The sequence below is a fragment of the Peromyscus californicus genome, unplaced genomic scaffold (genome assembly GCF_007827085.1).
Source record: "Peromyscus californicus insignis strain IS unplaced genomic scaffold, ASM782708v3 Scaffold_16__1_contigs__length_79575227, whole genome shotgun sequence".
NCBI lineage: Eukaryota > Metazoa > Chordata > Mammalia > Rodentia > Cricetidae > Peromyscus > Peromyscus californicus.
In genome coordinates this window covers 78,965,007-78,978,469 of record NW_026294458.1, presented here as the reverse complement: position 1 = coordinate 78,978,469, position 13,463 = coordinate 78,965,007, and positions in this window count along the sequence as shown.

Genomic DNA, 13,463 nt, shown 5'->3' with positions numbered 1-13,463 from the left:
GACCTTATGAAAGGTTCCTTACCATTCACTGACAGAGGAAGAGAAGATGAAGAGAAAGCTTCCACTGGCAGAACTCTGAACAGTACTCCCTCTTCTCTTAGACATGTTCAGATAGGGCAGGCCTTCAATGGCTCCAGGGTTTAAGTGTTTGCTGTATGTGCAAGAGGACTGGAATTGGATCCTCAGAATTCATGTAAATGCCAGGCAGGCATGGCAGCCCCACCTGTAATTCCAGCCTTGGAAAGTAGAAGCTGAAGCCAGCTGGCTCTTGAGGCTGGCCAAATGGATGAGCTCTGGGTTTAACTGAGAGACCCTGGCTCAATGAATAAGTTGGAAGAGCTCTGAGGATTGTCAAGGCCAATCTCTATATGCATGTGTGTACATATAATATGCACTGCACACATATGTGCGCCCGTACATCTGTAAGCACACATACACACATGCTTCCTCACCACACATAAGACATATGAGGAAAAGGAGGAGGATGAAGAAATAGCCAGATCTAATTGCATACTAATTCATGGCCTGCAGCCAATGTTTTGATAATGGTAAAGCATATAACTAAAAGATGAGTGACAAGGAAATTTTGGGAACAGGTCTGTGACTAGAACTCTATAAAGTGGCAAAAAAAAAAAAAAGCCAAAGCATAATACATGGAATACTCACCAAAGGTGACCTCAGAAGAGAAAGAGTTTCATAACCAAGATTAGGATGGTCTATCCTGTAGCTAGAGTTTTCCTGCCTGGCCCACAGTCAGGACAAATCTCTCTCACCCGCCAGTCCCACAGCCTCTCAGACCCAACTAAGTAAACACAGAGACTTATATTGCTTACAAACTGTATGGCCATGGCAGGCTTCTTGTTAACTGTTCTTATATCTTAAATTAATCCATTTCTATAAATCTATACTTTGCCATGTGGCTCGTGGCTTACAGGCATCTTCACATGCTGCTTGTCATGGTGGCGGCTGGCAGTGTCTCTCCCACTCAGCCTTCCACTTCCCAGAATTCTCCTCTCTCCTCGTCCCGCCTATACTTTCTGTCTGGCCACTGGCCAATCACTGTTTTATTTATACAGAACGATATCCACAGCACTATCCTGTGGGCACCAACCAGCTTCTTCCCCCAGCTACTTAATGGGCTATGGCGGCAGAGCTTAAGTTTATGCCTGGACTCAGTGACACAAGCTGACCTGGCCACAGCCACCTCTGGGTACCCAATATGCCAGCAGCAGGTTCATTGATGTAACATTATTCCCCAGGGAGGTCAGCCAGTGACCTGGTGGCAGTTTAAGTATACTGGACCATTTCCACCATGAAAGGGCCAGTGCTTTGTTCTTATCAGAACAGACATTCTGGCTACAGACTGCCTTCCATGCAACACTTCTGCTGGAATTGCTGTCTTGGGACTAACAGAGTGTCTTGCCCACCATCACAGCATTCCACACAGTGCTGCTTCTACAAGGAACAGAAGTGAGTTGTCACCAAAGACTTGACCTATGTTCAGGAGAATGAGCTCACTGGAGTCCACTTGGACAGCAGTGACACATCTGGGAAAAGCCCCTCCAGATTTGATGGCATTGAGGAAGGCCATCTGTTTTATTCAGTTTGTTAGTGCCAGTGTGGTTCAGACCAGTTACGTAACTCCATACTGTCATCTATAGCACCTGATTTTATTATTATTATTATTATTATTATTATTATTATTATTATTTGTGTGTGTGTGCACACGTGTGTGTGTGTGTGTGTGTGTGTGTATGTGTGTGTGTGTGTGTGTGTGTGTGTGTATGTGTGTGTGTGTGTGTTGTAGTGTTCATGTGGTGGTCAGAGGACCACTTTAAGGAGTCAGTTCTCTCTTTCCATCATGTGGCTTCCAGGAACCAAGCTTCAGGCCTCAGTCTTGGCAGCAAGTACTTAGCCATCTTCCAGCCCCCACTGAGAAATTCTTTTCAGAGACTCAGTTGAAGCGAGCAGTCTTGACTTTGCCATTGAAAAGACTTTCAGGATGAGCCAGTATGAAGTAAAGTTGAAGTTTTTTTAATGAAGAGACTTCTTTGGGGCTGGGGCTATAGTGCAGGTGGTAAGGGAGACTTACTTGCCTGGTATGTATGAAGCTCTGAGTTTAATCTCCAGCATCACATTCAAAAAAGGGGGCAAGGTGGAGGTACACACCTCCAGTCCCAGCACTAGGGAGATAGAGTCAGGAGGAAGGATAATAAGTTCAATGTCACAGCTGGGCATAGTAGAACACGCATTTAATCCTAGCACATGGGAGGCAGAGGTATCTCTGAGTTTGAGGCCAGTCTGGTCTACAGAAGGAGTTCCAGGACAGCCTGGGCAGTACAGAGAAATCTTGTCTTTTTTTTTTTTTTTTTTTGGTTTTTCGAGACAGGGTTTCTCTGTGTTGCTTTGCGCGTTTCCTGGAACTCCCTTGGTAGCCCAGGCTGGCCTTGAACTCACAGAGATCCACCTGCCTCTGCCTCCCGAGTGCTGGGATTAAAGGCATGCGCCACCACCGCCTGGCGAAATCTTGTCTTGAAAAAACCAAAGCAGCAACAAAAAAGTTCAGGGTTAGCCTGGGTTATACGAGACCATATCTGAGGCTCTGGGGAAGAAAGAAAGGCCAATAAAGCACTCAGGAATGGGTGTGGCTTCTCAGAGAGAGTCAGGCTTAAGAGTTTTTACAACAGCCATATAGACAATTTTAGTGACTTCTGGAGTTCCACTCAAAGGGTCAAGTGAGATAAGGTGACTTCTGAGGTTAGGTCAGGTCTGCAGCCCACAGGGTAAAACTCCAGGTCACAAGGATGCACAGAAGCCAAGACGTTTTAACCAGAAAACAAAAGTTTATCGGCCTGTTTGTGAGGATCCCAGAAAGAAAGATCAGATTACATCTGGGAGAGGAATAAGGCAACTCATGTTCAAGCCTTAAGGATGGTCAACTGTACCCTGACAATACCCACAGCAGAGGCCAAGAGTGCTAAAATTCTTGACTGGCTAGGGAGAGGTCTCAATCCATCATACCTGGAGGAAGGGGCCTCTTAACCTTCTCTTCTTCCCTCTCTTTCTATCCTGCCTCAAGTTCACCAGGTCTAGGACTGATCTCTTCCAGACATACATAACCTTAGGAAACCTTATGCACCTTTCCAGGAAGGACCACAGAGGAGTGGGAAAGAGTACCAGGAAAGCAGGAAGGACTCACAGGACCCGGTAGCCATGGTAGGCATGGTTCTAATGTCTTCTGCCTGTATTTTGAGTTAAAGCATTTTGTGTTTACTTGTGTGCTGTGGATGATTGATTGATAAATAAAACACTGACTGGCCAGTAGTCAGACAGGAAGTATAGGCGGGACTAGCAGAGAGGAGAATTGAGAGAACAGGAAGGCAGAGAGGAGGAGACACCAGCCTGCCGCCCAGGGAGCATCATGTAGAGGCAGCAGGTAAAGCCATGGAACACGTGGCAACATATAGATTAACAGAAATGGGCTGAGTATAAGAGTAAGAGCTAGACAATGGTAGGCCTGAGCTAATGGCCAAGCAGTTTAAATGATATAAGCATCTATATGTTTATTTTATAAGTGGGCTAAGGAACTGCTGGGGCTTGGCGGGACCCAGAGAGAAAAACTCTAGCTACACTTGTGTGCTGTGTGGATGTAACCAGAGTTTTAGAACAGAAATACTTCATGAGTGCCTGTTACTAAAGTGAGAAAATGCTTTCATACCATTTTGTTTTTGGAGGGGCGTTTATTCTTTAAATTGGCACAACAGATCAACAGGAGAAAAATCATTTCAATTTATGTGGATATGGAAGAGAGTCCTGTAAAACTCCATAAAATTTTCAACCTCCAATGCCCTTCTCGCTGTGCACACCTTTGATTCTAGCACATGGGAGGCAGAGATAGGCCAGCCTGGCCTATATAGCAAGTTCCAGGACAGCCAGGGCTAAGTGAGACCTTGTCTCAAAATACAAAAATCAACCTGTGATTGTGAGATTGTCCAAGGCCTAACCTTATATACTCCACCAGATGCTACAGAGAAAAAGAGGTTTGCTTCATGGGTGGGTTGTGGAGGCAAACTATGGGGATCTGTTGAGGCAAATGGGGATGGGCTGGGGGGAAAGCCTGAAGAGAAAGACTGGGTGGATAAAAGTTGCCATAGAGCAGCTCTCTTCTTGGTACAGACACCTGTACAAAGAGGCCGGTTTTTGTGATTGTGAACTGCACCTTACAAAAGGGGCCGTTTTTTCCGGGCTCCTCCAGCATCTTCCTCAGTTTCGCAAAATCACCAGCTCGCTGCTCAGTGTGTCAGAGGGAGAGTTGCTTAGGAGACTGTGCTGGTCACCTGAAGTAGTGAAGACTGGGTCTTACAGAAGGCACAGAACACATCCCCTGCCTCACTTCTGCTCCACCCTTGGTACAAATAACATCCCACCCCTCTGGAAACTTCCCAGGGGACTTTGAGAGCTGGGGGGATTTTCTTCGGGAGGAAAGCCTGGGCACACTGGGGAGGGTCTTTAGCCCAGGAGCTGAGAGGTGATGTTGCCAACTGGGCCCTGCTTAGATGCCTTCTTGGTGTCTCCAGACGAGAGCCTGCCGGGGCTGGGAACTAGTGGCTCCCGGGCTTGCAAGGGACCAGAGTAGCGCTCCCTTAGGTCTTCCCCTTTCATTCACACTGCAGTCTTAAGACGGCATCGCGCCGGGACCCTAGCGGTCCTATGGGCCTGGGCCTCGAGGGTGCGCTGCTCAGGAGGCGGGTCGCTGCCAGGGAAATGCCTTGGGTCCCTTCTGGTCCGGCCATGTGGGGGAGGAGCGCGCCCTGGGCTTCCCTCGGGGAAACTCCTCCTCCTTTCCCCGGACAGCCGCTCCGGGCCGGGCCGTCCCCTCCTCCTGGCCGAGGTGACCCGGCACCTGCGTTTAGGGGTGTTGCCCTGGCTCCTGGGACGCCGCCTCCGGAGATTTAAGCGAGAGGTCAGGGACTTGGGACGGACAAGGAAGCCAGAAGCTTGGGCACAGGCGGAGAGGGGCGGGGAGCGCAGCAGGTGAGCGGCAGGCGGGACAAACTCGTGGTCTCCGCACTGGGTCCGGGCCTGGGAGGGGAAATGGGGGTGACCCGAGTCCGCCCGGTGGTGCCGGGCAGGGGCGTCTAGGGTACAGCGGGTTAGGCGAGGCCAGGGCGCGATAGGTGCGACCATCTCGGGACTGAGCGGACCGGGAACACATTCTGGGGACTGGGAGAGGGTCTGGAGACCCAGATCCCGTGACTGAGACCCCAGGCCGACGCCATAGATTAGCGGCTTGGCTTGTGGTCCTGCGGTCCCCTGGCTAAGGGCTTGGAGCAGAGGGTCCCTGGGGGTGGGGTCCTTCGGTGGAGCAGGCTCCTGGGTCGTATCACCTACTGTATACAGTCACTTACTAGGACGCAGATGCAGAGATTCGTTCGCAGTTCTCTTTGTTTTGGGAAAATCTCGGCGGTCCGGCAGGTTACCTGAACTCCTTCCGCTCCTTGGTCCCTACCGAGGTGGAGAGAAACTGGAAACTGGCTGAGATGCCGAGGACCGATACAGGCGGCGCTGTGGGGCCCTGGGGACCCTGTCAAGACGCGAACTGCCCGCCAATTGGGGGTAGGCAGTGCTCCAGCGGTCCGGCGCGGTGACCCGCGTCGATGGTGCAGGCCAGGCCGCCTTGGCCCTGGGCACTCATTGGAGTGGGCTCTGGAGGAGCTGGCTCTGGAGAAGCCGGCCCAGCTGCCAGGCACGAACTGCCCATTCAGGTGAAGGCTGACCACCCGAGCACATGCATCTTATCGGGTGGGACTTGGAATGGTAGCAGCATGACCCAATGTGCTAGCTAGGCAACGGGAGCGGTGTGTGAGGACCCGCGAGCCCAGCTGAAGAAATGAACTGTCCCACGGCCTGAAAATTTGTGTGTCCGTGCCCCAGAGGGTGTGGGTGGCTTGTAGCTGGACTTTTGCTTGCTGAGAGCCCAGGCCCTTCCTGATGGCCCTTAATTCAGTCCTGAGCGCATAGGTCTCTGGCAGCTTGTTTGAAAAGCAAGCTTGGCAGCCCTAGGTGGGCCTGGAAAGCAGGAGACCCTACAAGGGTTGGTTGGGCTTGAAGATCTTGCATGCAAATAAAATACTTACCTTAGTCCTGGGGCTAAAACAAGCCATCCAGTGCTGACTCCTTCAGCTTCTAGCCGGCTAGAGCCAGGCACTGTGGAAAGTTTCAAAGGGCAGGCCACTTAACAAGGAGTTCTGAAAATCCAAAGTGAGGTGGGGGTTGTTTACCTGGCTTGGGAGGAGGGGAGAGGTTCTTCTGTAAGTGAAGGTAACAACAGCTTCCTTCCTGTCAGGAAGACCGAGGGAGGGCTGGGTAGTTTTGGGACACAGGGAATAAAAGATCCCAGGCTGCTAAGCAGCTGCAGTGGTAGGTGGTGAAGGACCTCCAGGTAAGCAAGGTTACCTACTCCTCACCTTTCCTGTGCTTCTACTGAAGAGGTGCTTGGGAGACTTCTTCTAGTGACCTTCATATGAAGTTAGAATGAAAACTCAGAAGCCAGGTGTGGTGAGAATTATCTTTAATTCCAGAACTTGGGAAGTAGAGGCAGGCACATCTGGCACTCTGTGAGTCCAAGGCCATCAAGGGCTACCCAGTGAGACCCTGTCTAAAGACAGAAGGAAGGAAGGGGGCGGGGGACTGGAGTATCACCAAGGCAGGAGACCAAGTTCTCAATTAAGGGGTGTTCTCAAGAGCTGGGGACCTTGTATGGAAGCTGTGACTCATATCTTATTCTGGTCTTTTTAGGCATCTCTGGCCTATGTTCTCAGCTCATTCCCAGCTTTGGTCCTCAATATGCTTGTACACACACACACACACACACACACACACACACACACACACACTCACACACCTTTGTTGGCTTTCCAGCAGCAAGGTCTTGGAGTCAAGTGCAGAGCCCCGAGTTCGTTTGCCTGTGGCACTGCAGTCATTGGAGGAGGCGGTTTGGCCACACTGGTACAATAGCTGCATACAGTGGTGTGACACTTTGTAGAGGGACGACATAGTGAGTTCTTTATAATCTGTTTGCCTCACTTCAGCTATAGGGAGGCTGATGCAAAGGTCTGGTGCCCCGATGAGACTAAAGGGGCAGAATCAGGGCATAGCACAGGGGGGCTGCCTCAGTAGGTCAACACTATAAGCATTGGAGTCTTAGGCAGAGATGTTGACCATCTGCAAAGAATTTCAATTCTTTTTCCTCCCCTTAGTCCTGAGATCACACTGTGGCAGCAAGTCAAGAGAAGTGGAAAGGAAAACTGAGATTGAAGTCTAGGGAATCTGGACACCTCAGGTGCTCTGGGGCCAGGCTGCCATGCTTCCTAACCTCATAGGCCCATCCATCTCTTTCTGCAGCTCCACAGTGGCCAGGGCCTGAGCATTACTAAATGGGCCAGAAGACTGAATCCCTGGGTTATAGGGTCACTGAGTGACAGACACTTGTGCAACTATCCTGCAGGTGATGAAGCCTGGATATGTGAAGGATGGAATTCCAGTACCAACTTCTTTATTGTCTGAGTGGACTGCTCTCAAGCAATGAGCCCAGGCTGGGGTCAGGAGCTACCATGAAATAGAAATAAAGAATCTAGTTGACTACATCACTCTTTGCATTTAAGTATTGAGGGAGCTTAGGAAAGTGAGGGATAGGGGTAGGGATTCCTTAATAAGAGGTCATTGCTCAGGTTCTGAGTACTCATCACACCTTGAAAGTGGGAACCAGGAGTTTTTTGTAAACTCTGCAGGAGGTTCTGTGTCTGGGAACTCCTGGTCAGCCCAAGCACTGGGCATTAAGGAAGTGAGGAAAGGTGTCTAGTCAGTCAAATGACTAGCCAGTTTGGGTTCCTGAAAGACTGGAAACTGGCCCTGCTGGTGGGGAGGGCAAAGGAAGCATCTGGGGTGGGCAGGAGAGCTCCCAGGGAGCCACACAGCTTATGGGGAGGCTTTCCCATCCACTGTTCTCACCTACTTGTTTCCCTAGCTGTCCTTAAAGCTGAAGTTGCTAAGCCTTGTTTGTTGGTTCCTCCTCCCTAGGGGCCATCCCATGCTGTCCCTAGGACTAGCTCAGGGGCCTTTGATGATCGGAGTTCTGGAGCATCATGATCCTAAGAGTTGAGACCTACAAAGGCCGACTTGGGGAGCCTTTATGTGCAGCCCTAAGTGTAGTGGACCTGGTTATGAAGGAGGGTGGTTCATGTGTAACCTCATGCCAGGGGCAACTACGGTCTAAACCTGCCTGTGGGTTCTCGGGGAGGAACATGGTCATTAGAGTCCCATCTGATCACAGTGGCCATCCTAAAGGATGCCCCCGGGAGTAGGCCTGGAATTCTGGAAGGAAGTAGAGCTGGACCTGGAGCTTGCTTCTTCCAGCAGGTGATCAACAGGAGAAAGAAACAGTAATGCATAGGGACATCTTGGGAGGAGAAACCATGTGGGCAACTGGAGTGCATGTATATTGTCAGTGTCCTACATTGTTCATGGGATGGACTTTGAAGAGGTCAGGTGGCCAAGAGACTCTTCTGTTCTCAGTGTAGACAGTGGGGGAAGGGAGGAAGTCTTCCTTGTGTACACAGGTGAGCTATCAGGCACAGGGGCTTGGGCTCAAGGGGCAGGGTATGATAACAAGGCGCCTAGTGTGCGAAGACCACTAGGCCTGTGGCTGTAGAAATTTACGCAAAGACAATGGGTAGACAGATGGCTCAGCCTCCATGCTGTGACTGAGGAGTGGGACGGTGACACAGTAGGATTTTCAGGTGAGCTGAACTGGCAGATGAAACAAGTCTGGCTTTGTTATTGCTTGTTTACCCAAGGTACAACACAGAGAGTCAATTTCCCTTTAATTTACGGCCCTTGCTTTCCAAGGGGTGTCCAGGCAGGTGGCTCTGAACTCTTATCTGAGCTCGTATGGGATCTGAATAATCTGAGCTCCAGGACACAGGAGATGATTTCTAGGGACCACAAATTTGGAGGTCCCTCTAAACAGCTCTGAAAAGTGTTCAAGTTAGCTGTCGACAACACATTATAGTGAATCGGCAGTGACTTTAAAGGTCACCACATCTGGCCTTGTAGCTAATGCTTAGTCATTTGTGTTCTAGAATGCCCTGGAAATCCTACCTTCCCATCCTAGGTCTTGTGCTTTGAGGAATCCGCACTTTCCTAGTACCTTCCATCCTCTGCTACACTTTTGAATATTTGGGAAACTTGGTTTCTCTGGGCTCAGTCAAAGCCTGCCTTCTGGCTAATTCCGACGATCCTCAATCCCGAGGCCAGCCTCTGGGTTCACATGGCCTGAATCGGGTCTCTTCTCCACATAGCAGCAGCATAAATGCTGGAAGGCAAAGCCTGTTTTCTGTCACATTGAGCTCAGAGCTGGAGAGCATGCTATCACTCAGTCTTTATGACATCCCATTTATTACTCAGTATCTTCATTAAACAGAGTAGCCTGGGCAAGGCCAGGGGCCTGGATGTGTGTTGAGGAGTTCCCTGCCATGATCTAGGGCCTTTCTGCCTGTCTCTGTTAGATATACACTTAGCTCTGTGTACCTGCAGTCTCCCACTGCGTCCAACTTGTGAAGCTGGTAATGTCCTGGTGTGGGCTTCCCATCCCCAGCTGTTCAGTTTTATCTTACTCATATAGCCTCTGAAACTAAAAGAAAAACCAAACCAAACCAAAAACAAAAAAATGTGCATGTGCGTGTGTATGTGTGTTGTGTGTGTGTGTGTGTGTGTGTGTGTGTGTGTGTGTGTGTGTATGTGTCTATCTGTGAGTCTCTGTGGTCTGTGTGTGTGTATGTGCAAATGTGTGTGTGCATGTCTCTGTGTATGTGCATTTGTATATATGTGTGCATATGTGTATGTGTGTCTATTTATGTGTGCATGTATGTGTGTGAGCATGTGTGTCTCTGTGTGTTTATTCCTAGTTTACTTCTCTATTACTGTGATTAAACAAACAAAAAACACCATGACTCAAACAACTCCTGGAGAAAAGGGTTTATTTCAGCTTATAGTTTACAGTCCATCATCTAGGGAACTTAGGTCAGGAATCTGGAGGCAGGAACTGAAGCAGAGCCATTGAGGAACTTTGCTTTCTGGCTTGTTCCACATGGCTTGCTCAACCTGCTTTGACTACCTTCCCCGGGGTGACACTGCCCGTGGTGGCCTGGTTCCTCCCACTTCAATCATCAGCCCCATAGACTTTCTTACAGGACGGTCTGATAGAGGCATTTTCTCAACTGAGGGTGCCTCTTCCCAGATGACCCGAGCTTGTGTCAAGTTGACAAAAAAATTAAACAGTACAAGCACACACAGAGACACACATAAACACACACACACACACACACACACACACACACACACACACACACACACTGATACATTTTTTTGTATGGTACAAAGATAGATTAAAGAAAAAAAAGAAAGGAACAAGACTTAATTCCTAAAAAGTTTGTAATATCCTAGGGACAAGGAGGCATTCATAGGAAAAGAAACTCAGATGGTGTGGGCCCGCCTCTTATGAGGTGATTTGTTTTTCTTTCTTTCTCTTCCTCTAGTTACCAGAGCTGGCACTCCCAAGAAGCCTGGCCCAGCCACCCATCTCCAATACACCAGTTAAAGAGACAAGCCATAGTGAAGAACAGAGAAAGGAGATTTATTATTTGGCCACATTGGGAAAAGGAACAAATAAAGGGGTCTAGTGACCCTAAGTCCATTTTGGAGGTCCTTACATGAGATCTATGTTTAAATAGTGGACAGGAAGTGAGCATAGCTAAGCAGCCCTGCTCAAGGTATGGTTCCACGTTATCTGATCCATCACTGGATCAGCCTCAGTCTCTCCTACAAGGTGGCTGTATAAGCTGTCAGAACTGTGTGAAATCTCTTTCCGGGAAGTAAGTTCCTCTGGTTGGCACCAGCTTTAGCCTTTTCCTTCTTTGGGGTTTCTGAGGAAGTCTTAATTCTTCCAGGTCCACTGTTTTGGTAGTCTGATGGCACAAGTGTCTCTCTTTAAATACCTCTCCCCCACTAGGGCAGGATCCCTATGTCAGGTACTTGTTTATGCTGTCTCAAACCTTTTCCCTATACTATTGACTAGCCTCCTCCTAACAGTGCACTGTGTCCCTAAGGAGAGAGTATCTTATGATATGATTTGAGCCATGGTTTTCTTCAGTGTGTTTATTGGCTGCACAGTATCTGATGATGGTGGCAGTGTGCTGACAGATGTGGAAAAAAGGCACAGATTCTGGGGATCCCCTCCCACCTCTGGCAGCTTGAACAGTACCTGGCTCTCCGGGTGATTCACGAAGGAACCAGTGTGAAGTGGTGTGTGATGACATCAGTGGACTTCAGTTATTTGGGACATCCCACATTCTTGAATGTAAGTTAGTATCAATGAGTCTGTCCTCATTTGCAGAGAGGAAAGGACTACAAGGCAGTTCTTATTGGAGAAAGTGGGTTTTTTTTTTTTAATTTTATGGACTGAGACTGGACTTGACAGCATTGTCTCATTGTGTGACAGCTGAACAGGTGATTTATGGGCTCACACTAGACAGCACCAGGGCACTGTGTTCCAATGAGATGGAGTGGACAAGGCTGCCATCCAGGGACCCTTAGAAACCTTGTCCTCATTTGTTTTCCTGCCCCTTAAAGGACAGTTCCCCAAAAGGTTTCCTTACGGCTGGCTCTCCAGGGTCAAAGGCAAGCATTAGGGTTCTTTAAATGACAGGGTCGATCCCTTGTTTGGTTATGTCTTGCTCCTTTCAGAAGTCAGTGCCTAGGTGTCACAGTCACATGGGTCTGTAGAAATCCCTGTTTAGAAGATGGCCAGGACTGAACGTGATTCCCTGGCTTTTTTTGACACACCTTTGTGGATCCCACTTAGTGTGGGCATCACTCCTTTCATCGTTTTTGTGAAGTTCAGGCTACCCTCTCCTCTTCCAAAGTCCATGGTAGCTGAGCTGGGCCTTCTTCATATTTCTGGCTTCCGTGTGTGGGTCAGGGGATCTCTGGACACATTAGGAGTCTCTGCCGGCTTCTGCCTCTGATGGCTTTCCCTTGACAATTCACCTGCTGGGCTCCTGGCTTCCTCCTTGAATGAATTTCAAGCACCAAGTCATTGCTCCTTTCAGAGGGCTCCCAAGCTGGGAAAGCTGCCAGCGGATCAGATTTTCATTTCCTGAAACTTCAACCAAACCCATAATTGGTGTGACAGATCATCGAGCTAGCAGGACCTCAAAGGAGTGAGAGCCAGTACAGCTGGGTTCTTCTGGAAGGGAACTGGGAGGGTGGCCTGGCTAGCCATGCTTATGGGAGGAAATCAGGATGCACCAGGTAGGCATCCAAGCTTAGAGTCTGTTATTTACAAAGTGATCGTAGAAAAGACACACCAGTGGGTGACAATGGCGCTTTAACAGGTTTAGGTGTTTCCCACACATTTTAAATGGTGACTCCTCTCACCTGTATGTTGTTCACTTTCCTTCCCCATACCGAGAAAGCTGTTGACTTTAATCTTAGAAAAACCTAGTTTGGCCTGGTTCTTCTATTTGTTTGATCTACAAGTGAAGAAATGAATGGCCTGGTGTACCTGGTGCATCAAAGCCGTTATCATCTTTCTTCATTGAAGGTTGTTGGCTTGTGGGGGAGCTTCTATTATTTAGTGATCCAAGTACTGTAACTTTGCTTAGGAGATGAACAGGTGTCCTCTGCTGCTCCATTCAGAGACACTGAGCTTTGAGAGCAGGTGAACTTCTCACAGTTTAGAAGAATACCAGTACCAATCTGCAAGTGTTGAAGGAGAGGCTACCCTCAACCCCGACTAGCAGCCTTTAGAATTGCTTCTTCAGTGGTGTTTGGGATCAAACCCAAGGTCCCCTGAGTGATTGGCCAGCACTCTACCTTGCTACATCCCCAGGTAAAGTTAGTTTTTATTTAACTAAGACTAAGTTAACACTGTGTACCAACACCAATTGCATTAGTGTTAACTTATTCAAGCTCCTGAGATTAGTATAATCTCTGTGTATCTTGAAAGAGAACTGAGGCATAGGACCTTCCCAGGTCACAGCTAGTGAGAGACTGGATCTAGGTTGGGACTCAAGTCCCGCCTAAAGCCTAGTCCCTAATTTCATAGCATCTAGCTATGTAGTGCTGCCTACTACTTTCTGTGTACCTAAGCAGCAGGCTTGTAGGTGTGTAGTGTAGTGTATGCATGTTTATGTGTTCGTGTGCGTGTGCGTGCGTGCGTGCGTGTGTGTGTGTGTGTGTGTGTGTGTGTGTGTGTGTGTGTGTGTGTGTAGGTGTGCATACACATGTGTGCATATGTGGAGATCCAGAGTAGATGCTGGGTGTTTTCCTCTCCCTCTTTCCTCTTTAATTTTTTGAGACAGGGTATTTGAGCCTGGAACTCACAGAATGGGCAAGAGTGTCCA